Source organism: Gorilla gorilla, chromosome 10, assembly GCF_029281585.2.
Source record: "Gorilla gorilla gorilla isolate KB3781 chromosome 10, NHGRI_mGorGor1-v2.1_pri, whole genome shotgun sequence".
NCBI classification, from domain to species: Eukaryota; Metazoa; Chordata; class Mammalia; order Primates; family Hominidae; genus Gorilla; species Gorilla gorilla.
The window spans coordinates 92,601,736-92,627,565 of record NC_073234.2 but is presented as its reverse complement, the minus strand read 5'-3'; the positions used below and the strand labels follow the sequence as shown (position 1 = coordinate 92,627,565).

Below are 25,830 nucleotides of genomic sequence, written 5' to 3'. Positions count from 1 at the left end.
TGTCCTATAGCTATCTCACAAGCTTATCGAAAGAATCTTATAGGCTATTGATGTATGTGAACTTTATTTGAAAATTCTAAAGTGCTATATTAATGTTATTCTTTGCATGAGAAAATTCAAGATATTACTATTACTATTAGCCACAGTGTATCACAGGCCAGTTGTGCAATCCACTCTTAATCAATGTTAAAATGTTTGAAGGTGTTCACAGTGGTATCTACAAGGTTTATTTGTAATGTTAATTATAGAAATCTGCTTGTTATTGCTACAGAATAACCAGATGTCAATTGTAGTATATTATTATTTGGAAATTGGTAAATCTTAAAATTTTCCAGGAATATAAATTTCAAAGGTAATTTTTTTCCTCTTGTCATTCCAAAATTATTCATCAAATATTATGCAAAATTCTAAAAAAAAAAACCTTTGTTACAATCTCCCTATTGTGCCTCCCTTGAAGTATTAATGTCAAATAATTATAAGGTTCTTTTGTACTCTAGTAACACAAATTATAGGCAAAGACTTCAAAATAGTCTAAAGAAGTACTTCTCAAGTGTAATGTGCATGCAAGTCACCTGGGGATCTTGTCAAAATGCAGATTCTGATTCAGTAGGTCTTGGGTGGGGCCTGAGATTCTGCATTTCTAATAGCTCTCAGGTGAGGTCAATGCTGCCGGTTCAGGGTCACACTTTGAGTAGTGAGAGGCTAAAAAGAATGATCAAGGTTGGCCTGTAATCCCAGCACTTTGGGAGGCTGAGGCAGGAGGATCACTTGAGCCCAGCAGTTTGAGACCAGCCTGGGCAATATAGTGAGACTCCATCTCTACAAACAATAATTTTAAAAATTAGTCAGGCATGGTGGTGCCCGCTTGTAGTCCCAGCTACTTGGGAGGCTGAGGTGGGAGGATCACTGGAGCCCAGAAGGTTGAGGCTATAGTCAGCTGTGAACACACCACTGCACTACAGCGTGGGTGAGAGCGAGCCCCTGTCTCCAAAATAAAAAGAAAAGAATTATCAAGGTTTGATGTAGAGTTCTCCAGAGAACCATAGGTTGTATATTTATATATGCATGGCTCACATGATTATGGAAGCTGAGCAGTTCCAAGATCTGCAGTCAGCAAACTGGGAACCTTGGAGAGCTGATGGTCTAAAAGCTGGCAGGCTGGAGCCCCAAGCAGAGTATGTTTCAGTTCAAGGTCAAGGCAGGAAAAGGCCAATGTTCCATCTCAAGCAGCCGGGGAGGAGGAGTTCCCTCCACCTTTTTGTTGGATCAGGCCTTCAACTGATTGGATGAGGGCCACACACATTAGGGGGAACAATCTGCTTTAGTCAGTTTACCAACTCAAATGCTAACCTAATTCAGTAACATCCTCACAAACACACCCAGAATAATGTTTGACCAAATATCTGGGTACCCTATGACCCAGTCAAGTTGACACGTAAAACTAACCATCCTAAGTGCTATTGCTACTCTAACACATATGTTGTTTATTTCAGTCAAGTGGTAATCTAATTAAAATAATTTTAATCAAATTATTTAATCTTTGAAATCTAATTTCAAAGAATTTCTTTCAAATGCCGAATTTATTATGAACTGACCTATAGCAAGTTAAGGACATGAATAATGTTGGTTGATTAGAGTACCTGCCTTTGAAAATAATTAAAATAATCCTTCTTATTTAAAGAAAGTAAATATTTATCTCAAAAACAGTTTTAGAAGTTAACATAGTTCTAATGTAGGCATATATTGCATGTCTTTATGAAAGTTGTATTATGAACTGATATTAGAAATATAAAATTAAGTCATATAAGACATACGTTTTATAGTAAAAGGATTATCATAAAATGTATATAAAAATTAATCTACTTCTCTACTGTAAAACTTAGGGCCTCTAATATCATAATTATTAGCATTTCTATATGCTGATATGTAGAGGTATATATCCTTCCATGCATTACAAGAGGTAAATATATTCATTGAATTTAAATTGCCATATAATATTATTAAGATATATCATTTTGAGTATTGTTAAGTAAGAAATAATAATACCAAATATGACATGATGTTTTATTAGTCATTTATAATTTTTTAAATACTGACAGTGCTGCAAACTTATAGGTAGAGTTTAGTTGTGTATCAGCCACATGCGTATATAAAAAGGCAAAGGTAATTGATTATAGTATTAACAAAATTTCACATTTAGAATCTGACTCTCTGAATAACTTTTCAAACTAAGATTTGCTATCATTTTTTATACAATATTTTTTGGTGTCATCAAGAGCACTGCTGACACAATATTTAAGAGTGTTTTACTATGGTCCCTAAAATATCATCTCAAGCTACTTGTATCTATTATGGAAGTTTTGATATTGGCACTTTCTTGACTAGAAGATGTCAAAGAAGTTTCCAGAGATCAGGCAAGGACTCAAATGGTCTGTAAAGTGACTGAAGCATCCAGAAGTTTTCATTATTCCAAGAATAATAACTATGTTCATTGATATGTAGACAAGTACAGCTATGTCACACCTGCTGCTTATAGACACACTCACACGCACACACATACACACACACACCATTATAGAATCAGTGGATACAATGTCTTCTCCATACTTGTTTCACCAAAAAAGAACCCCTCACTTTTTAAAGAACTGTCTCAATGGACTAGTATTGAATGAATCTTATTTTTGGTAAATTGTCTCTTTAATGCAGCAGTCCCCAACCTTTTTGGCACCAGGGACCAGTTTCATGGAAGACTATTTTCTCACGGACATGTGGGGCATGGTGGCAGAGTGGCTGTTTTGGGGTGAAACTGTTTCACTTCAGATCATCAGGCATTAGATTCTCATAAGCGGTATGCAAACTAGATCCCTCACATGCATAGTTCACAATAGGATTCATGCTCCTGTGAGGAGCTAATGCCACAACTCATCTGACAGGAGGCAGAGCTCAGGTGGTAATGTGAGTGATGGGGAGCGACTGGAAATACAGGTGAAGCTTCACTCTCTCTCTCACTTGCTGCTCACCTGCTGTGCGGCCCAGTTCCTAACAGACCACAAACCAGTACCGGTCTGAGGCCTGAGGGTTGGGAACCCCTGCTTTAATGTATTCCTTCTTTGCCACTAATCAATAATCAATATATGCCATTACATTTTGGCATAAATTGATTTAAAAGATTTGTCTTTTTCTTAGTATACAACCCTTCTGAATTACACATCATGTTTATTTCTTCTCCCCTCTGCCCTTCCTACAGCATTTAGAACACTATTTTCTATACTTTAGGTGTTCAATAAAAATTCTTAGATGAAGGCCTGGGTTTGAGCATCATAGGAATTTTCCCAGCCTGCTTCTGAAACAAGTTTAATTCTCACGTTCTGTATTATAACTAAAATTTTCTTCCTAGAAATGCCTATCAAAGAATTTTTGCCTTTGAGTTTCAAATAAATATTCACTTTTCATGACATACTCCAGTGATCATTACTAAAACCCTATTTCAATGTGCTGGTGTTTGCAGACACCTCGTAGTGGAACAAGGAGAACATCTGAGTTCTAATCATAGCCCTGCCATTTGCTGTCTAAGCACATTTGCTGCTCTGGGCTTCAGTTTGCCCCTAAGTCAAATGAAGACGGCACTTGTCAACTAGCTTCATGGGGTTGTTGTAATAACCATTAGGAAAAAAAATACCAAAATCACTGTAAAGGCTACATAGTGCTAGCCCTGCTTTTACCATGCATATTACTTTAAAATTTCAACTCTCCATTTGGCTTCGATTTTGTTATTTATCTGACATAAACTATAAGCTCCCCAGAGAAACTTTATGAGTACCTCCAGAGTATCCTTGCCACTGAAAAACATCATTAAACAATAATACTCATGAAATTTCTGAGAACTATTCTATTGGAGATAATAACCATAAAAGTATAAAAGTGGCTCCCCTGTGGCTCAGTGAACTTCGCTATTGTGGACTTCCTATGATATTAACTAAAAATCAAAGATTTGCTTTTGTTTGCATTAAAGACATAGGAATAGTAATAATGAAAGCACGTTGTTACTATTAAAGGATTCTTAAAGTATAAAATTCCTTGACCGACATTATCTTTTTGAAACTTTAAAAAGGCCTGGCAGGTATCAACGTGTTTTACAGATGAGAAAACTAAAGCTTCAAAAGGTTTACTTCCCAGGATAAATTGTCTTGCTCACAAATTCATGGCAGAGCTAAGGTTTTAATCACACAGTGCTATAGGCTTTCTCGTGCACAAGGATTTCTCACCCTCAGCACTATTGACTTTATAGACTGGATAATTCTTTGTTTTAGGGGAACTTCCCTATGCATTGTGGGATGTTTAGAGCATCCCTGGCTTTAGCCACCAGATGCTAGTAGCACATCCCCCTATATTGTGACAAGAAAAATGCCTCTAGATATTGCCAAATGTCTCTTGGGGGACAAAATTGCCCCCAGCTGAGAATCTGTCATAAATCACACCACTTTTTCTTTTCTTTTCTTTTCTTTTTTGAGACAGGGTCTCATTCCTGTTGCCCAGGCTGGAGTGCAGTGGCGCAATCATGGCTCACTGCAGCTCAACTTCCTGGGCTCAAGTGATCCTCCCACCTCAGCCTCCTGAGTAGCTGGGACTACAGGTGCATGCCACCATGCCCAGCTAATTTTTGTATTTTTTATGAAGACAGGGTTTTGCCATGTTACCCAGACTGGTCATGAACTCTTGGTCTCAAGCATTCCTCCCGCCTCGGCCTCCCAAAGTGCTGGGATTACAGGCGTGAGCCACTGCGCCCGCCCCCTTATATACTATATATACTAGTACCTATATAACTTTTCATAAATAACTTTCCTGTGCTTGATCATTGATTTAAGGTCAGATAGCAATGAGTACTTCAAATCAAAGTGTATTAGTTTTCTGTAGTTGCTGTAACAAATTACCACAAACTTGGTGGCTTAAAACAAGAGATGTTTTTTTCTTCACAGTTTTGGAGGACAGAGTGAAATTAAGGTGTCAGCAGGGCCACATTCCCTCCAAAAGCTCCAGAAGGGAATCCTTCCTTGCCTCTCCCAGCTTCTGGTGACTCCAGGGTTTCCTTGGCTTGTGGCTGGATAACTCGAATCTCTGCCTCCATTTTCACGTGGACTTCTCTTCTGTGTCCCTGCCTCTTCTGTCTCTTATAAGGATACTTGTCATTGAGTGTAGGACCCACCAAAGAATCCAGCATGATCTCATCTTACAAAGAAAGTCTCATCACAGGTTCTAGGTGGTCCAGTTAGAGGTGTTTTTTGGGGAGCCACCATTCAACTCACTACATAGATAATACTGTTTTTCCTAAGAAGTCAAAACACTTTCTGGATAATCTATCATCACATTAAGTTCATAAATGTTCTAGAAAATAGGAGGATACAAGTCAGAATATGAGACACAGAGATTAAGGGCAAATTTGCTAAAGTCAGTGAGTTACAGATTTACTAAAATAACCTTTGAGTCTATGTCCAGGACCCTCCTCCATTGGGACTGTTGCAGAATGGTGAAAAGAACCACCTGACTTCCCTCCTGCTGTATGAACCATAAAATTTACAGGGAATTCTGGTGGGAAATTGAAAAGCAAAAGAGAACATAGCTGGATTTTCAAATCCTTGTGTTGATTTTTTTAAAACTCAGCTGTAGGCTTCTAATATCAACAAGATTTTCTGACACCCAGTGAAAGAAAACAAACATAGAACTCCATAAAGCCATATAATAAAGTTGCTTCTCAACGTGTAAGTGTCCTTTAAAATTCCTCCCTGTATGTGTTGCATGTTAATTTTAAAAAAAATCTGTGGTTATAGAGCCATGAACAAAAATACAGAGCATTAGCTTTCATAGTGCACAATATTAATCACACTCTCATATACCAAGACTGATTCTGCAAAAACACCATGAGATAATGCTCACTTAACAGAGCTTGGTCACAGAGTAATGGTCTGCTGATTTCCCCCAAAATATTACATTTGATTTTTTGATACCTCTGCATTTTCATTCTAAGCGATGTTGACATTTTAACCAGAATATCCAGTAAGTTATGAATCACCAGCAGACACCAAATGACTCAGTTATAGAATTACAACCATGATGTGTATAAAAAGCCTTTTTAAATATATCATAACTGAACAATCTCCTTCTTGATTTCTCTTGCAGTAGTCATACTCTGCCTTCCAAAGGCTCACATGAAGATGGCCAGTCACTTGTTTATTTTTCTTATATTCATTTACAACCGTAAGCTGTATTCTCCAAATTATATCCTTATTATATCTTTTGTCACAGGTCCTAGATTTTATCTGAACATTTTTTATTTATTAAAAGGTAACATAGTCACATGGTTTAAAATTTGTTTAAACAGCATGTAGGGGCATAGGATGCAAACAGTAAGTTTCCTACCAAGCCCAAGTCTCTGTCCCAGTCCTGGGAAGCAATCTGTGTTAATAGCTTTAAGCGGATCTTTTCGGAAATATTTTATGTATACTGAAGTCTCCCTTTAAAGAAAGCCCTTTTCACCAAAGCACAAATCATTCTTACTCAATCATAGAGTTCTCACATTTTTGTAGTATTAGACCACAGTCTCTGACAAGATTAACCCTAACCTATGCCAAATCTTCTGAGTAGATTTTACACTTTTTAGACCCAGTAGGCAACATCTCACTATATGGTAAAAGAAGCCTATTTTAAAAAATATATTGCTAATGAATAATATTCAGCAACTCTTGCCCTTAATGTCCTGTGTATCATAGTCAGCTCAATCAAACTTTGTAAATGCCTTTTTAGTTTTATTCTCAGAGCAAAATAATGTATCTTCTTAAAATCAGATTCCAAATGACAAATCTCTTCCTTCAAAGATAAAATATTCGCAGCATTCTCTATGATATATTTTGAGAGATCACTCAACTCTTACCATTTACTTTGATTTTTAAGGGTAAGGTTGTTAATGATCTTACCTATTAAAGAAAAAAATCTAAAGATATTCGTAGGTCAGATTCAGATTTATACTAGATCATAATAAAGCTGCACATTACAACTTTAGGAACTAACACAGGGCCTGAAAGAAATTAGGCAAGATTCAAAGCAGTGAAGGTTTAGTTCTAATAGTATCATGATATGTAGTAGTATCACAAGTATTAATATTACGAATGGCACTAGAACTGTTCCTGGGCTACAGCTGCTTTGTGCTTTTTGCTATAGATCTATTATAAAAAGGAGCATGAGAAGGCCTAGCAAATGTTTTGTAATCTTGCCAAGGTGCCTGAATGCTATGGCTGCTGCATGCCCATGAGTGTCCAGCAAAGATGGACAAGAGGGTTGGGTGTGGTTAGAAAATGTGGCGTGATTCTGATTCCCTCCCTCCACCCACACACACACATTGCACACACATGTTTTCAGTCAGATCCTTCAAGAAGCAAATACCAAAACAGAATGATATATGTAAGACATGCACTAGGGATCTACCTGCAAGAGAAAAGGGGCAGAAGCTGGGAGGACAGTCAGATCTTGATGCGGGTCTGACCACAAGTGAAGGAGAGAGAGAGGAAGATTGGATGGATGTATCTTAGTGTCTAGTACATTCTAAGAATGTTTGGTGAGGCTGTGGGGATAGAGATAGTGGAAGGCGAGAAGTCCTCAAGCCAAAGTTGCCTCTCAAAGGAAGCCCTCATCTCTAATTGGACAGGTCTGCCTCAGTAACCCAGCTGCGCCCAGTCATTGGCAGGTGCATGCTGTGGGAAATGTGGCCTCAGCACAAACTGGGTGATGAATTTCAGAGTCCAGCAATTGGAGTCCTTAGTCAATGATGCTCCCTGCAATTGGCAATACGAGAAGCTCATTCTCCTGGTGAACACACACACTTCTCAGATGAGACCCACTACTGCAAATATGTCTTAGGCTGATCTCTAGATCCATATATGTATATATTGAAAATATTTGTTTTTAGAGTTTCAGCATAATTCTCCAATTCTCAGGTTGCTGTAAACAGATTTCTCTTTGTCAAGACAGCAATTGATTAAGCTAATTCATGCAAAAGACGAGAATGATTTCTACGCTTCCTGCTTATTCTTCCAGAAGCTTTAACTTGCCAAGCTGAATGGGTCTTTCATTGGTGGACGTATTTTTATTGAAGTAAACTTGAAATACAAGAAAATGCACAAATCTTAAGTATAAAATTTGATGATATGATATCCATTCATACAACCACCCCAAAAAGCTCTCTCATGCCCACTTCCAGTCCATTCTAAACTTCCCAGAAACAACCACTGTTCTGATTTCTATCAGCAGAAATCAGTTTTTCCTATTGTGGAAGTTCATATAGATGGCATCATACAGTACTTTTTTGTGTCTATTTTTCCCACTTAATACCGTATTTCTAAGATTCATCTATGTTGTTGCAAATGCAGTCAGTATTTTACTTTTTACTGTCTAATAGTATACCATTGTATGGATATACCATTTGTTTATCCATTCTATCCTGTTGATAGGCAGGTGAATTTGGGTTGTTTCCAGTTTAAGGATATTGTGAATAAAGCTCCTCTGAACATTCATGTGAAGTTTTTGTGTGAACATACTTTTATTTGCGGGGGGATCAATCTGAGTCATAAGGGAGTGTGTATTTATTTCATAGGAGAAGAATTTCCCAATGTTTGTGTAATTTTATACTCCATAGCTGGTGGAAATTTAAGAAGTATCAGATGATATTTTAGGCCTTCTCTCAAATCGACCCCAGCTAAATAAAAGAGAGTTACTGGCAGGGCTAAGAGAAATAATTCATGTATCTATCTCTTCTAGCCAAAGCATGCAGATGCTCCAATACCCCATTCTACCGATAGCAAACAGATTTCAGGAAATACTAAATATTGCCCAAAGTCAAACAGCTGGTAAGTGCAACCAGAATTCAAACCCAGCTCCATTCCCTCTACGGCAAAACCAATGGTCTTCTTCCTAAAGAAACTTCCAAAGCACTGAAGTAACCCCAGCTCTAACCATTGGCAAGAGACAAGAGGCAAAAAACGGGAGAGATTCACAACACAGTGGCAATCTCTTCTCTATTCACTGTGGAAGAGGAGGGTGAAAGACCACCAGCTTTTCCCTAGAGATCTTTGCCAAGTATATTTTTCAGCTCCACCCCTTGTTTCGGGGGGAAAAAAAAGACTTTGTTAAGCAGATGCTTCTTAGTTACCCATCTGGGATACCCAAAAGGAGCTTTCTGTCAACCTCATTTTTTTTTCCCACATCCTCAGTTTGACCCTAGGAGATTGTTATTGTTACTATTACTGTTACTGCCAATTAAAAGACAAGGAAACAGAATCTCTCTGTTTCCCTTATTTGTCTAGGATCACCCAGATTAGTGTGTCTTTCTCATCCCTTAGTTTTTGGCTTCTGGAAAAGAGAGACTATTACTGTCTTGCTTTAATACCCTCACTGCCAAGCATCCTGCAGACTAAAACCCAGGCAGACGGTCGATGGTGAACGACTGAATGAATGAATGAATGGGTGGGTGGATCCAAGCCAAGTCTTTTGGCTTCAGGATCAGAGGTCTTTTCATTAGGCAGTATATACTAAAACCTTATTTTCCTCATTTTTAAAACCAGAAGACTGGACAAGATAACCTCTAAGATTTTGTTCAATTCAGAAAGGCTAGGATTCCATGGGTCTATGCTCAATACAAACCTTTAAAGGAAAAGAACAGAAATTTTATCTGACAATACCTTATATTACCAAAGAGAGAGTTCTGAGTCCTTGAATGCAGGAGAGAACCTACTGTGACTAATGAGTAAAAGGTCCCTTGGGATAAAGTCTGTCAAGAAACTAAAAGCTAATCCACAGGTGACTTTCAACACATTCCCCTTCTCAAATAGCACAGGCTTAAAAATCAGATTTTCACTCTTTGTGGGGTAATGGATAGAAGTTCTGAAAAATCATTTACATGAAAAATATAAGCACCTTATTTGCATATATGATAACAGCATTTGAGGAAAAACAGAATGTAGACATATAAATTAGTTTAGGGAATAAGAAGAAGAAAACAAACTATACACCACACACATAAACAAATGCTCAAAAAATAAGTAAAAGAAGATCAATCACCTCTTGTTTATGCACATAATTCCAGACGGTCCCTGATAGTGTCAGGCTCTTCTCTTTGGTTCTTTGTTAATCTTATTGCTGTGGTGTTCCCAAGCATTGCCACCTGTTTGTATGGTTTTAGGCATTAGATTTGGAGACATTCATTTTGCCAGGTCATTGTCCCTGATATCAACCAAAGTCCTTTGCTAAGGCTGAAACTCTTAAAGAAATGAAGCCCTCTACTTTCTCTTCCTAAGTAGAAATCATGCATCATAAGATTCCAATCCCTGCTTACATTTTCATTCCATTTAGGCAACTGATAAATTAAAAGTGCATTTTCTTGTGTGTGAAATATCAACAATTCATGATTCAATCCCTTTTCTCTACTGCACATGAACAGATTTTAAAAATTTAATCTGTGGGTATAGATCACTCTGAACAGTAGGCTTCTCTGATATGTCATTTTACATAATTTAATGGAAACTGCGGTTTGCAATCCACTGGGAATATAATATTACCATCTTCAAAGTGTTTTTTAGATCCAACACTCAGTCTCTCATCAAGCTGAAAGATCTTCTGCAAAATAATAATAAAAAGACCTCAAAGGTCCTTCACATAAGCAATTAATACCTTTAGAATAGGCTGATTTCTCTCTGTTTGGGAGAAGGTTTCATTATGTGCAAATTGTGCATTCATCCTTCAATTCAGAATCCTATTGTTTCTGAAAACAGAATACTCTTGTTCCTGTGGAGAGTAAAATTGACCCTATTTTTGATGTCTTGCATAGCTCCTATTTGGATACTTTAATGTGTTTCCCTGTATGTAATGACAGGAAATACCATAATTAATTTTCCGATAAGTATTAACTTGAACTGAAAAAAATAAGCCAAAGACAAACTATATCATTCTAAATGGACCTTCCAACTTCAAATCCCTTCTTAATTATGTCAATGGCTTTTCATTATTATTGGGGGAAAAAAACAAAGCTGTGCCTCTACACCTTGGTACCACATGCTCTCACAATCTCCTTCCCTTCAAGGACATCTTGCTGTTCCTTCCCCAATTCTCTGTGATCCACCATACCCTATACCTGCCTACTTCTGATTTCTCCACAGTCTTTGCTTCTACCTACCATAGGTATTTCTAATATGCTGAAAATCTATCCCCACTTCTTACCCCCAGAGGTACACTACTCTTTAATTGGTTAAGGATACTCTTCCATTAAATTCCAGCTCCATGATCATCTTCCTCAGGAAAGCTCTTACCAGGTGATATGGTTTGGCTGTGTCCCCACCCACATCTCACCTTGAATTGTAATAATCCCCACGTGTCAAGGGCAGGGCCAGGTGGAGATAATTAAATCATGAAAGCAATTTTCCCCATACTGTTCTCCTGGTAGTGAATAAGTATCATGAGATCTGATGGTTTTAGAAATGAGAGTTCCCCTGTACAAGCTCTCTGGCCTGCCACTATGTAAGATGTGACTTTGCTCTTCCTTCATCCTCTGCCATGATTGTGAGGCCTCCCCAGCCATATGGAACTGTGAGTCTATTAAACTTCTTTCCTTTATAAATTACCTGGTCTCAGGTATGTCTTTATTAGCCACATGAGAACGGACTATTATACCAGGTCTTATCAGGTCTCATTTTGTCATTTGTTTCTCCTTAACTACACTGATCAAAGTAGTAATTTTACTATATTTGTGTGATTCTTTGATGAATATCATCTTCCCTGTTCCATAAGGCAAAAACCATAACTTTTTTGTGGTCATCAGTACATCCTCTGTCACATAGTGTTCAATACATATATTTATTCAAGAAACTAAAAGTTTTAAAGTTTTTATGTTCTTTAACCTACATAAAGAACAAACTTCAGTGTGGAAATCCTATGCAAGGAAAATTACAAGATATAGAGAAATGTTTCTTTCCAGTAAAGACATTGGAGGAGAACACTAACAGAAGTCAAAGGGAAATCTAATTAATATTGGCTTTAAAGAAGAAAAATTATGCAATTTTGTTGGAGAGCAAAGTAGTCAGGTACAAGTTGATTTGATGATTCTATATCAAGATCCCTGGTGTTTTGCTAGGTCATTTGTTTAAAATGACTCATTCTTCCTTTCAAGCAGCAAAAGCTCAATCTCACATTCAAAAATGCCCGTAGCACAAAGGTTGCTTCAACATTTGGACTTGAAGGAAAATATTTATAAACCTGTGTATGAAAATATATTTTCCTCTGACTTGCCTTTGTGCTCAGGCCCAATAAATATCCTGTTTGTACACCCTAAAGGCTCTCTTGAGATAGGTATGGGCCAAGGCCTGAAAGTGGCCTGTGTCTCTTTTCTCACATTCCATTGGTCATAACTCAGTCACATGCAAGGGGGGTTAGGAAGTTTAGAAAAGCAAAATAAAAAAAAAAAGAAAAGAAAAGAAAATTTGAAATAGCTAGCCAGTTTCGGCCATAGTGTCCACATCTCCTGACCCCACATTCCTCTGAGATGTTATTTCTTTGCATCAAAGATATTATTTTCAATCTCTATTTATGGACTTGCTGAAAGTTGATTCAACTTATAATTAATGTATTTGTTTTTTATTCCTAAGAATATTTTCTCCAACCATTGTGCTTTGTAAAATGCCTGCCTCGAATTAGTTATTAACCAGGAATGGCTTTTCTCTAAGTCTGACATCCTCTGCTGTGAGTTGGCCTCATGTGCTTTCCTGCCCTGTAGTAAGTAGAGGGTGCTTGAAACATTCTCTTTGGCAGGAGAAAGGGAGCTAAATATGAACTTTATCTCCCATTGAATAGAAAAATCCATTAAAATGTCCCCCAGTGGCAACGACCACAAAGTATTTCTTTCTAATTATCTTATCCCCTCATCTTACAAAATATGACCAATATTTACATGTTTGTTTGCTTGCTTTTATCTGGGACCTCTAAGAAACCTTAGTCCTAAAGTATGACTCTTCCTTCCCCAATATACTGCTTCTTTAGGTTCAAAAAGTACTAATACAGAATGGCCTTAGATGAATCTGTGTCTTGGATAAATTGCCCTAGCATCTTCAAAAGCTTCACTTGTATTTGTGTGTGTTCAGCTCAGTAGATCAGTTAACTCAAACCTTTGCACTTTTTTCCAGCCAGATAAATGAGAAAAAATTGCACTTTAATTTTATTTCAATGATAAGAAAATTAAAGTTATTTCTATTAAAAACCTTAATATGGTCTGAAAAATCTCAACAAATTTTTTTATCATCTGAAACGACTTTAATGGATTTTCTCTAGTATGCCATTAGTACAAATCCATTTTGTTTTATTGAGGTCAAACTACATTCCCTTGTCTTGTTCCCCAGGAGAAGGAAATTAGGTAAAAATTAGCTCACTGTGGTTGTATTCTCTTTATATTGCTGCATAAAGGAGACAGCCAACAAAAGGGCAAGCTGGTAACTTGCAAGGATCAAGCACTTTATATTAGGCCAGAGTTTCTATGTTGTAAGGGGAAAAAATAAGAAAGTGCAAAAGACAACCTATAAATAAACGAGTCTAAGAATCAAAGAAGATAGAGGTTATTGACTTTGAACATTTTTCTTAAAAATGTGTATATTTTATGTATAACCACATTAATTATTAAGCTACACAGAAAGTCACCTTCAGTAAATAAATCACAGTAGAAGTCAATACATGTAAATAGACACCACACATATACAGTGGGTGTTGGAGGTTAGCATTCTTTTTTTTTTTGGAAAGAAAGAAGTAAAACTTTTTTTATACTTTAAGTTCTGAAATACATGTGTAGAGCATGCAGGTTTATGACATAGGTATACATGTGCCATGGTGGTTTGCTGCACCCATCAACCCATCATCTACATTAGGTATTTCTCCTAATGCTATCCCTCCCCTTGCTCCCCACCCCCTGAGAGGCTCCGGTGTGTGATGTTCCCCTCCCTGTGCCCATGTGTTCTCCTTGTTCAACTCCCACTTACAAGTGAGAACATGCGGTGTTTGGTTTTCTGTTCCTGTGTTAGTTTGCTTAGAATGATGGTTTCCAGCTTCATTCATGTCCCTGCAAAGGACATGAATTCATTCATTTTTATGGCTGCATAGTTTTCCATGGTGTATATGTGCCACATTTTCTTTATCCAGTCTAACATTTAGGGACATTTGGGTTGGTTCCAAATCTTTGCTATTGTGGATAGTGCTGCAATAAACATATGTGTGCATGTGTAGAATGATTTATAATCCATTGGGCATATACCCAGTAATGGGATTGCTGGGTCAAATGGTATTTCTGGTTCTAGATCCTTGAGGAATCACCACACTGTCTTGCACAATGGTTGAACTAATTTACACTCCCACCAACAGTGTAAAAGCATTCCTGTTTCTCCACATCCTCTCCAGCATCTGTAGTTTCCTGACATTTTAATGATCGCCATTCTAACTGGTGTGAGATGGTATCTCACTGTGGTTTCAGTTTGCATTTCTCTAATGACCAGAGATGATGAGCATTTTTTTATGTGTCTGTTGGCTGCACAAATGTCTTCTTTTGAGAAGTGTCTGTTCATATCTTTTGCCCACTTTTTGATGGGGTTGTTTGTTTTTTTTCTTGTAAATTTGTTTAAGTTCCTTGTAGATTCTGGATATTAGTCCCTTGTCAGATGGATAGATTGCAAAAAATTTCTCCAATTCTGTAGGTTGCCTGTTCACTCCGATGTTAGTTTCTTTTGCTCTGCAGAAGCTCTTTAGTTTAATTGGATCCCATTTCTCAATTTTGGCTTTTGTTGCAATTGCCTTTTGTGTTTTAGTCATAAAGTCTTTGCCCATGCCTATGTCCTGAATGGTATTGCCTAGGTTTTCTTCTAGGGTTTTTATGGTTTTAGGTCTTACATTTAAATCTTTAATCCATCTTGAGTTAATTTCTGTATGAGGTGTAAGGAAGAGGTCCAGTGTCAGTTTTTTGCATTATGGCTAGCCAGTTTTCCCAACACCATTTATTAAATAGGGAATCCTTTTCCGATTGCTTGTGTTTGTTAGGTTTGTCAAAGATCAGATGGTTGTAGATGTGTGGTGTTATTTCTGAGGCCTCTGTTCTGTTCCATTGGTCTATATATCTGTTTTGGTACCAGTACTATGCTGTTTTCATTACTATAGCCTTGTAGTATAGTTTGAAGTCAGGTAGCATGATGCCTCCAGCTTTGTTTTTTCTGCTTAGGATTGTCTTGGCTATATGGGCTCCTTTTTGGTTCCATACGAAATTTAAAGTAGTTTTTTCTAATTCTGTGAAGAAAGTCAATGCTAGCTTAAGGGGTGTAGCATTGCATCTATCAATTACTTTGGGCAGCATGGCCATTTTGACGATATTGGCTCTTCCTATCCATGAGCATGGAATGTTCTTCCATTTGTTTGTGTCCTCTCTTATTTCCTTCAGCAGTGGTTTGTAGTTCTCCTCTAAGAGGTCCTTCACATCCCTTGTAAGTTGTATTCCAAGGTATTTTATTCTCTTTGTAGCAATTGTGAAAGGGAGTTTGCTCATGATTTGGCTCTCTGTCTATTTTTGATGTATAGGAATGCCTGTGATTTTTGCACATAGATTTTGTATCCTGAGACTTTGCTGAAGTTGCTTATCAGCTTAAGGAGTTTTTGGGCTGAGACAATGGTGTTTTCTAAATATACAATCATGTCATCTACAAACAGATAATTTGACTTCCTCTCTTCCTATTTGGATATCTTTATTTCTTTCTCTTGCCTGATTGCCCTGGCCAGAACTTCCAGTACTATGTTGAATAGGAGTGGTGAGAGAGGGCATCCTTGTCTTGTGCCAGTTTTCAAAGAGAATGCTTCCAGCTTTCTCCCATTTAGTATGATATTGGCTATGGGTTTGTCATAAATAGCTCTTATTATTTTGAGATATGTTCCATCAATACCTAGTTTATTGAGTGTTTTTAGCATAAAGAGGTGTTGAATTTTATCGAAGGCCTTTTCTGCATCTATTGCGATAATCATGTGTTTTTTGTCATTGGTTCTGTTTATGTGATGGATTATGTTTATTGATTTGCATATGTTGAACTGGACTTACATCCCAGGGATGAAGCCAACTTGATTGTGGTGGATAAGCTTTTAATGTGCTGCTGGGTTCGGTTTGCCAGTATTTTATTGAGGATTTTCACATCGATATTCATCAGGGATACTGGCCTGAAATTTTGTTGTTGTTGTTGTTGTTGTTGTTGTTGTTGTTGTTGTTGTGTCTCTGCCAGGTTTTGGTATCAGGATGATGCTGGCCTCATAAAATGAGTTAGGGAGGAGTCCCTCTTTTTCTGTTGTTTGGAATAGTTTCAGAAGGAATGGTACCAACCCCTCTTAGTACCTCTGGTAGAATTTGGCTGTGAATCCATTTGGTCCTGGGCTTTTTGGTTGGTAGGCTATTAATTACTGCCTCAATTTTAGAACTTGTTATTGGTCTCTTCAGGGATTCGACTTCTTCCTGGTTTAGTCTTGGGAGAGTGTGTGTGTCCAGGAATTTATCCACTTCCTCTAGATTTTCTAGTTTATTTGCATAGAGGTGTTTATAGTATTCTCTGATAGTAGTTTGTATTTCTGTGGGATCAGTGGTGATATCCCCTTTATCATTTTTTATTGTGTCTATTTGATTCTTCTCTCTTTTCTTCTTTATTAGTCTCACTAGCGGTCTATCTATTTTGGTAATCTTTTCAAAAAACCAACTCCTGGATTCATTTATTTTTTTGAAGGGTTTTTCATGTCTCTATCTCCTTCAGTTCTGCTCTGATCTTAGTTATTTCTTGTCTTCTGCTAGCTTTTGAATTTGCTCTCTGCGCTTCTCTAGTTCTTTTTTTTTTTTTTTTTTGGATGGAGTCTCACTCTATCACCCAGGCTGGAGTGCAGTGGCATGATCTTGGCTCACTGCAAGCTCTGCCTCCCGGGTTCACGCCATTCTCCTGTCTCAGTCTCCCCTCGAGTACCTGGGACTACAGGCACCTGCCACCATGCTAATTTTTTGTATTTTTAGTAGAGACGGGGTTTCACCATGTTAGCCAGGATGGTCTCGATCTCCTGACCTCGTGATCCACCTGCCTCGGTCTCCCAAAGTGCTGGGATTACAGGCGTGAGCCACTGAGCCCAGCTGCTTCTCTAGTTCTTTTCATGGTGATGTTAGGGTGTCAGTTTTAGATCCTTCCTGCTTTCTTCTGTGGGCATTTAGTGCTGTAAATTTGCCTCTTAACACTGCTTCAGCTGTGTCCCAGAGATTCTGGTACGTTGTGTCTTCATTCTCATTGGTTTCAAAGAACTTTGCTATTTCTGCCTTAATTTCATTATTTACCGAGTAGTCATTCAGAAGCAGATTGTTCAGTTTCCATGTAGTTGTGTGTTTTTGAGTGAGTTTCTTAATCTTGAGTTCTAATTTGATTGCACTGTGGTCTGAGGGACTGTTACAATTTCTGTTATTTTGAATTTGCTGAGGAGTGTTTTACTTCCAATTATGTGATCGATTTTAGAATAAGTGCTATGTCGTGCTCAGAAGAATGTATATTCTGTTGATTTGGCATAGAGAGTTCTGTAGATGTCTATTAGGTCTGCTTGGTCCAGAGCTAAGTTCAAGTCCTTGTTAAGTTTATGTCTTGTTGATCTGTCTAATATTGACAGTGTCTAATATAGAGAGTGGGGTGCTAAGATTTCCCACTATTATTGTGTGGGAGTCTAAGTCTCTTTGTAGGTCTCCAAGAACTTGCTTTATGAATCTGGGTGCTCCTGTATTGGGTGCATATATATTTAAGATAATTAGCTCTTTTAGTGCATTAATCCCTTTACCATTATGTAATGCCCTTCTTTGTCTTTTTTTGATCTTTGTTGGCTTAAAGTCTGTTTATTCAGAGACTAGGATTGCAATCCCTGTTTTTTTGTTGTTGTTTTGGTTTTGGTTTTTTGCTTTCCATTTGTTTGGTAAATATTCCTCCATCCCTGTATTTTGAGCCTATGTGTGTCTTTGCACATGAGATGGGTCTCCTGAATACAGCACACAGATGGGTCTTGGACTCTATCCAATTTGCCAGTCTGTGCCTTTTAATTGGGGCATTTAGCCCACTTATATTTAAGGTTAATATCGTTATGTGTGAATTTGCTCCTGTCATTATGATGTGAGCTATTTATTTTGCCCTTTAGTTGATGCAGTTTCTTCATAGTATTGATGGTCTTTACATTTTGGATTTTTTTTTGTAGTGGCTGGTACCAGTTTTTCCTTTCCATGTTTAGTGTTTCCTTTGAGAGCTCTTGTAGGCAGGCCTGGTGCTGATAGAATCTCTCAGCAGTTGCTTGTCTGTAAAGGATTTTATTTCTCCTTCACTTATGAAGCTTAGTTTGGCTGGATATGAAATTCTGGTATGAAAATTCTTTTCTTTAAGAATGTTGAATATTGGTCCCCACTCTCTTCTGGCTTGCAGGATTTCTGCAGAGATCTGTTGTTAGTCTGATGGGCTTCTCTTTGTGGGTAACCAGACTTTTCTCTCTGGCTGCCCTTAACATTTTTCCCTTCATTTCAACCTTGATGAATCTGCCAATTAATGTTTCTTGGGGTTGCTTTTCTCGAGGAGTATCTTGGTGGCGTTCAGTGTATTTTCTGAATTTGAATGTTGGTTTGTCTTGCTATGTTGGGGAAGTTCTCCTGGACAATATCCTGAAGTGTGTTTTCCCACTTGGTTCCATTCTCCCCGTCACTTTCAGGTACACCAATCAAACACAGGTTTGGTCTTTTCACACAGTCCCACATTTCTTGGAGGCTTTGCTCGTTCCTTTTCATTCTTTTTTCTCTAATCTTGTCTTCTCGCTTTATTTCATTAAGTTAGTCTTCAATCTCTGATATCCTTTCTTCTGCTTGATCGATTCAGCTATTGATACTTGTGTATGCTTCACGAAGTTCTCGTGCTGTGTTTTTCAGCTCCATCAGGTCATTTATATTCTTTACTAAACTGGTTATTCTAGTTAGCAATTCATCTAACCTTTTTTCAAGGTTCTTAGCTTCCTTGCATTGGGTTAGATTATGCTCCTTTAGCTCAGAGGAATTTATTATTACCCACCTTCTGAAGACTTCTGTCAATTCATCAAACTCATTCTCCATCCAGTTTTGTTCCCTTGTTGGTGAGGAGTTGTGATCCTTTGGAGGAGAAGAGGCATTCTGGTTTTTGGAATTTTCAGCCTTTTTGCCCAGTTTTTCCTCATCTTTGTGGATTTATCTACCTTTGGTCATTGCTGTTGGTGACCTTCAGATGAAGTTTTTGCGTGGTCATCCTTTTTGTTGATGTTGATGCTATTGCTTTCTGTTTGTTGGTTTTCCTTCTAACAGGGCCCTCTTCTGCAGGTCTGCTAAAGTTTGCTGGGGGTCCACTCCAGATCCTGTTTGGGTATTGCCAGTAGAAGCTGCAAAACAGCAAAAATTGCTGCCTGCTCCTTCCTCTAGAAGCTTCGTCCCAGAGGGGCACCCGCCAGATGCCAGCTGGAGCTCTCTTGTATGAGGTGTCTGTGGACCCCTGCTGAGAGGTGTCTCCCTGTCAGGAGACATGGGGATCAGAGACCCACTTGAGGCAGTCTGTCCCTTAGCAGAACTCAAGCGCTGTGTTGGGAGATCCACTGCTCTTTTCAGAGCCAGCAGATAGGAACGTTTAAGTCTACTGAAGCTGCACCCACAGCCACCCCTTTCCCCAGGTGCTCAGTGAGGTTAGCATTCTTAAGCTCCATTCTATCTTTTTTATAGTTGGGGGGACTAGAAAGCTAAAAACTAAATGTTTAGATTCCCTTGTATCTAAGATTCTTGATGCAAATTAGATTATGCCAATTGGATGCACCTATGCACAATTTGGGAGAAAAACATTAAGGTGAAAAATTTGTCCTGTTTCTTTTTTCTTTTTCCTTGTCGGCATACAGTGCCATGGAAATGGGAGCTGGTATGAGCAATAATCGGCAGTGATCCAGGATTTGTTTGTCAGCTGTCTAGGTGCTAAGAGATGACTGCATCAGTTTCGTACTTCTGACTTTCTAATCTTTGGATCACAGCTGTGGGTCCATTCTCCAGATTCCCAGGTGATGAGAGGAAGTTGTCTGCTTCAGCTGCTTTATTACAGATTTGCTTTATTATAGATCATTGGGATATATGCCTGAACTCATAGCACCCCTCATGATGTGACAGGTGGTAGGATCCTGAAATAAATTATGAACTTTTCTGGAAGTCTTTCCTGGAGGTCCACCTTAGAACCCACTTCTTTCCCTGTAATAATTTATAAGCATCAAATTTCATGTACTAGATCCCTAATAAAAAGACATGGAGTATTTTTGTTTCTTGCACTAAACACTGCTTAATGCAACACATGACATTTATGCAATTTTTCAGTGTCTTAAACTGTTCTCCATGTAGTTCTTTTGCCTGTGTCTGTGCTGGCTGTTTCAGCTAAGCCCTCATAGGTAAAGGCACCTGGTATGACTTCCTAAGAATCAGCTCACATTTTCCCTCAGAATAATTTGTTTCCCTCCAAAGCTTCTACTGCCAATGTTCTGTCATTGTTCAAGATATTCTATGGATGTGTTTGTCAAAGGTCTTTCTCCTCCAAATCTTTTTAATTTCAATTTAGTCTCTCATGTTATTTACTATATATTCCTACATATACTACTTTGTCTCAACCCTAATACCACGTTTATGTTCAAGATATTTAATGATACATAATTTCTGTAACTTTGATGAAGCTATATCTTCCTTCTTTTATCTTGGGTATATATAAATTTTATAGTAAAGCCCTCTGCTTTGGGTTTCTGGAATGAGAGTAATAATAAAAACAAAGTAGTTTTTCAATCTCATCTCTAATTCCTTTTGTGGGGGAGATTAACCAATCAAAAAGGTGAATCAATGATTTTGAACTAGATTCAGGAAAAACATCTTTCTTTGAAAAACAAAAAAAAAAAGCCTACATTTCTTGTCTTTCTCTTCTCCACTTGGAATGTCATCAGGAATTTTTCTACATCCTTGTCCTCCTCTTCTACTCCTGAAAAGACTCACAGAGATAGAGCCTGTCAACACTGTAAGCTAAGACTCCCATGACAGACCACAGGATGGAAAAGCCCCTACCACCTCAAGCCACCATGCCATGAGTAGAGTTCCAAGACTAGCATGCTACCTCCACAGCAGAATAAGAAAACATCTCCAAGGAGCAGTGGTGGAGCACAAATACATTATGGCTGCCCCAAACCTTTGTAATAGACACCTATTTTTTTCTTGTGGGGAAAAGTATCCCTTTCTTTGGGTAACTGCCTCTCACCCACTCCATGCTACCTTGTTGGAGGTATCACTGACAATATTCCACCATATCGTAACTACAAGGTGGTCTTTAATTCAAACTAGGGCAGTCCCTCTCTGTCTCCCCAAGGTGTTTAAAACTGAATGGAGACCCACAGGGACTGAAGACATTGGAACAGGGCATCCATTGTGTGTGTTTGAGAAGCTCTCCTGTGCTCCTTTGTTTCCTTTTCATCCTCAGACCCAGTTGTTTTGTGAGTGTTTCTTTAATTTGGAGCTCCCTAGTATGTGTTTAGTAAGCCCTCTTTTGTTTAAGTTTTTGAGACTCAATTTTGTTTCTTTAAATCAGAGGACCCTAACCAATCTTTCCTTCCTCCACCCCTTCACTCCCTGCCTGCCTCCTTTTCCTCTCTGAGTCCAACAGACTCTTGACAGGCAGTAAAATCCATCTGGATAATGATGGGTAAAGGCATCCTATCATTTATTCATTCAACAAACATAGATTGAGATTTTACTACTGCACTTAGCAGCTTCTATCCCAGCATGAGATAATACAACACAAATTTAAATTTTGGGAAAGAATTTTCAAGAAGCAACATGTGAATGTGAACTCTCTTGGAAAGAGAATATGCATTTTACCAGATAGAAAGAAGCAGGGAGTGTACTCTAAGCAAAGCAGCTTTGGCAAAAGCAAGAAGTCGTCTTGCCTTTGGGAACTACTACACATGTTAAACTAGAACCCAGATTCAAATTGAGAAGTGATGGAAAATTGGACGGGAATGGTTAAAGATGTTAGATTAGTAAAGCCAGATTATTCTCTCAGAATGCTAAAGAGAGATAAGAACAGATATTGCTAGATGTCCCTGCCTCCATATTCTTTCTTTCTTTTTATGCATTAGCATTTGCAATTTTAAGTTGGACACATCAATGCGCAGAATAAAGAATACATTTCCCAGGGTCTCTCAATAGCTAGATATGGCCATGTGACCACATTCTGACCACTAGGAAGTAAACAAAATTAATACATGCAAGTTGTGGCTATACTCTTAAAGGGAAGGTACTTGCCATCTCCTTGCCTTCTTCCCCTTCTACTGGGAATGTAAACACAGTGATGGTGAGGCAATTTGGATCATGCAAATGAGTGCAGAGCCTTGAGGATGGGACCAAATAGATTGAAGATTCCTGGATCCTCAGTTCCATGTTCCACACATAAGTTACTCTTGGACAGTTACGCAAAAATAAATATCAACTTTTATCTAGCATATCTTCCCCAAACCTTTGTAACAGATATCTGGTTTTTTTCTTGTGTGGAAAGGTATCCCCTTCTTTGGGAACTGCCTCTCACCCACTTCATGCTACCTTGTTGGATGTATCATTGACAATATGCCACCATATCCTGTCTACAAGGTGGTCTTCAATTCAAACTAGGCCAGTCACTCTCTCTTTCCAAGATGTTTAAAACCAAATGGAGACCCACGGGGACTGAAGACATTGGAACAGGGCCTCCATTGTGAGTGCCATCTAGTTTAAGCCAATGTATAGTGGCCACCTGTCACAGCAGGTGAATCAGTATCTTAAGTGTGTCAAGAGAAAGTCACAGTCACACTTAAGACTATGGCCCGGCCAGGCGCGGTGGCTCATGTCTGTAATCCCAGCACTTTGAGAGGCCAAAGAGGGCGAATCACAATGTCAGAAGTTCGAGAACAGCCTTTCCAACATGGTGAAACCTCATCTCTACTAAAAATACAAAAAATTAGCTGAGTGTGCTGGCGGGTGCCTGTAATCCCAGCTACTCGGGAAGCTAAGGCAGGAGAATCCCTTGAACCTGGGAGGCAGAGGTTGCAGTGAGCCAAAATCGTGCCACTGCACTCCAGCCTGGGCGATGGTGCAAGACTACATCTCAAAAAAAAAAAAAAGACTATGGCCCATAAGCCAAAGTTGGCCCACCTCCACCTCTTCTTTCTGTATAGCCTGTGAGCAAGATGACTTTTACATCTTTAAATGGCTGGAAAAAAAACCAAAAGAAGAATAATAATTTATGTGAAAATTACATGAAATTCAGTGCCCATAAAAAAGTTTTATTGGAACACAGCCATGTTCATTCATTTACATATTGTCTATAGCTGCATGTGCAATACTACAGGTAGTTGAATAGTTGCAACATAGATCATATGGATCACGAGTCTAAAATAATTAATATTTTGCCCTTTACAGAAAGAGATTTTCCAATCCCTGCTTTAGATTATTGCTTTAATGGATGCAGCAAATTTACTAAGAATGAAGAGACTAGAATCAAGTAAGAGCCCATGAGAGGGCTGCCCAGCAATATTAGGTTAGTGCAAAAGTAATTGTGGTTCTTGTGATTATTTAATACTTTTAATCGCAAAACCATAATTACTTTTGCACCAACCTAATAGGTTAAAAATATAGAGGAAAGCAATTCAAATTAGTTGCAGTAGGTAGGAAGAAACAAAGTGGGGTGTGTATTAAAGAGCTATTTAGACAGTAGAATTAACACAATTGAGAAATTTCCTCCCAAAAGAGGTGCTGAGGACATAGTAGAATATGAAAATGGTCCTTTCTCCCACATTCTATGTGTATGACAAACTATTAAAATAAAAACCTTTACCCCACTCAAAGTTAATACTGTCAAATCCCTGTTAGGAATTTCCCAGGGAAGCTCAAATTCATTATAATTAGCCTCTTTTAAGTGTTACCAAAGTTTATTTTCACCCATCATATTTAAGTTCAAACTTGACCCTCAGCAGAAATTTTCCTTGTGTTGTCTTAAGTGATAACACTTCTAGAATGTGTCTTCCCACCTACTCTCACACAAAAGCAGTAAGACAGCTACCATACCATCCTCAAATGGCTTTGTAGGTATGCTACTTATTTCAGACTTTAAAAAAAAGTTTGTCATTTCAGATTTATATTCACTGCCACAAAGAATAGTTATGGAAGCTGCATAAACATTAACTTATACCATCATGCATGTACATTCTACTATTTTATAAATAATAAAGTCATTACATAGATATTGATATTTTAATCAATTAACTGAGTGCAATCTTTTAAGACTTATTTTAAGGCCTCCTAATTAATGGTTACACCAAAAACAAAACACATGTACTTCCCTCTTCCATGGCAGTTCTGATGTTTCATTGACACAGAAGTGACGGTGACATTAGAAAAGAACTGTAGTTCCAATCCACTGGAGATGGGATGCATGTTGTTGCAGTTCATTCATCATTCATTCATCCATTTAACAAGTATTTGTCACATCACTATTATGTTCCAGGAGGTCTGGCAGACACAGGAAATACTGGACAGCCAGGGTGTCCTTCCTTAGAGAGTACCTGGATTACAGAAGGATCCAGGCACTAGGCTATTATAAAACTGTGGGATGAATGCCGAGCTACAGAATGAGGCCGTGGACATAGAAAAGAAGCACCTAGCCCAGACTGGGGGAGATGGAGGAAAGCTTCCTATTGAAAGTAACGTCTAAGCTGAGGACTAGAGTATGAGTAACAGTCATCCAAGAGAAAAGAGAAGATCAGGGAAAGGAACTGCATGTAGACAGACTGGGGAGAGAGAGAATGAGTATATGAGTGGCCTCTTGAATCGTAAGTGTAGTCAGGGTCTGCCCCCAGGTGATATGGGGCCTGTCTTCAACCTCCTTCCCCACCTCTCATTCTGAAACAGCACTGCTTTTGAAGCATGTGTTCATGCACAGTGTGTCTCCCCTGGTCCCACCACATTCTTTCTGCTTCTAGATACACTACTGCTCAAGTAAATGAAAGAAGCTCCATGTGGCTGAAAATCAAAGTGTGAGGAGGGTGTAGCGAGTGAGGTAAGCCATGACAAGGACTGCAGAGTGCCAGACATTATTTGGGATTTCTGTTTCTTGGCCTTTGCCCTGCCTTGACACTAGCCCCTTTAACTGGTTAGTCCCTGAAACATCCATCCCTGTTCATTGCCTGGTCAGGAGTCCCCACCTGTCACCGACACTAAAGAACATGTTGGCACACCCAGGCCCCCATGCTAGTGCCACTCAAGGGTAGAAAGGAAATGAGTTTCCCGGTCTCTGTAATCAAAGGTGGCACCGTAACAAGTGGAGGAAAAAACATAGAGGATTTGGAGTTATTTTGTGATCATTGATCATATTGTAAAAATGAGAGGTTTCTCCTCATTTCTTGGTAAAAATTAAGTTTTGACTTTTTCCTTGAAAGACAGTGTGTGTAGAATGTTTTCTTTGTGAGCCACATGGCCCAGGTTTGACTTTTATGATCTTCCAGAAGATGGAAAAACATAAAAGAATTCAAATCATTGTGTTGGTTTTTTTTTAATCAGGAGGCAACATTAATCACAAACTTGGTTTGCTTAATTACATTTCTTCCTGCGTATCCAACTTGAAGGGAAAAAAACTTGCATCATTGTTACAAATATTATATTTGACCTGTTTCCCCTTT

The 25,830-nt window shown here is 38.4% G+C and overlaps 1 long non-coding RNA gene across 3 annotated transcripts in view; it reads left to right on the top strand.

Annotated features, from left to right (window-relative positions):
• Positions 1 to 25,830, top strand: part of LOC134756522 (uncharacterized) — a 96,777-nt gene that overhangs the window by 10,701 nt on the left and 60,246 nt on the right. The window contains exon 3 of one of the 3 annotated variants that reach the window (XR_010129256.1): positions 25,135 to 25,211. The exons of the other annotated variants lie outside the window; for them this stretch is intronic. This is a non-coding gene — a long non-coding RNA (uncharacterized lncRNA). The remainder of the gene's footprint in view (positions 1 to 25,134; positions 25,212 to 25,830) is intronic. 3 annotated transcript variants of the gene reach the window in all.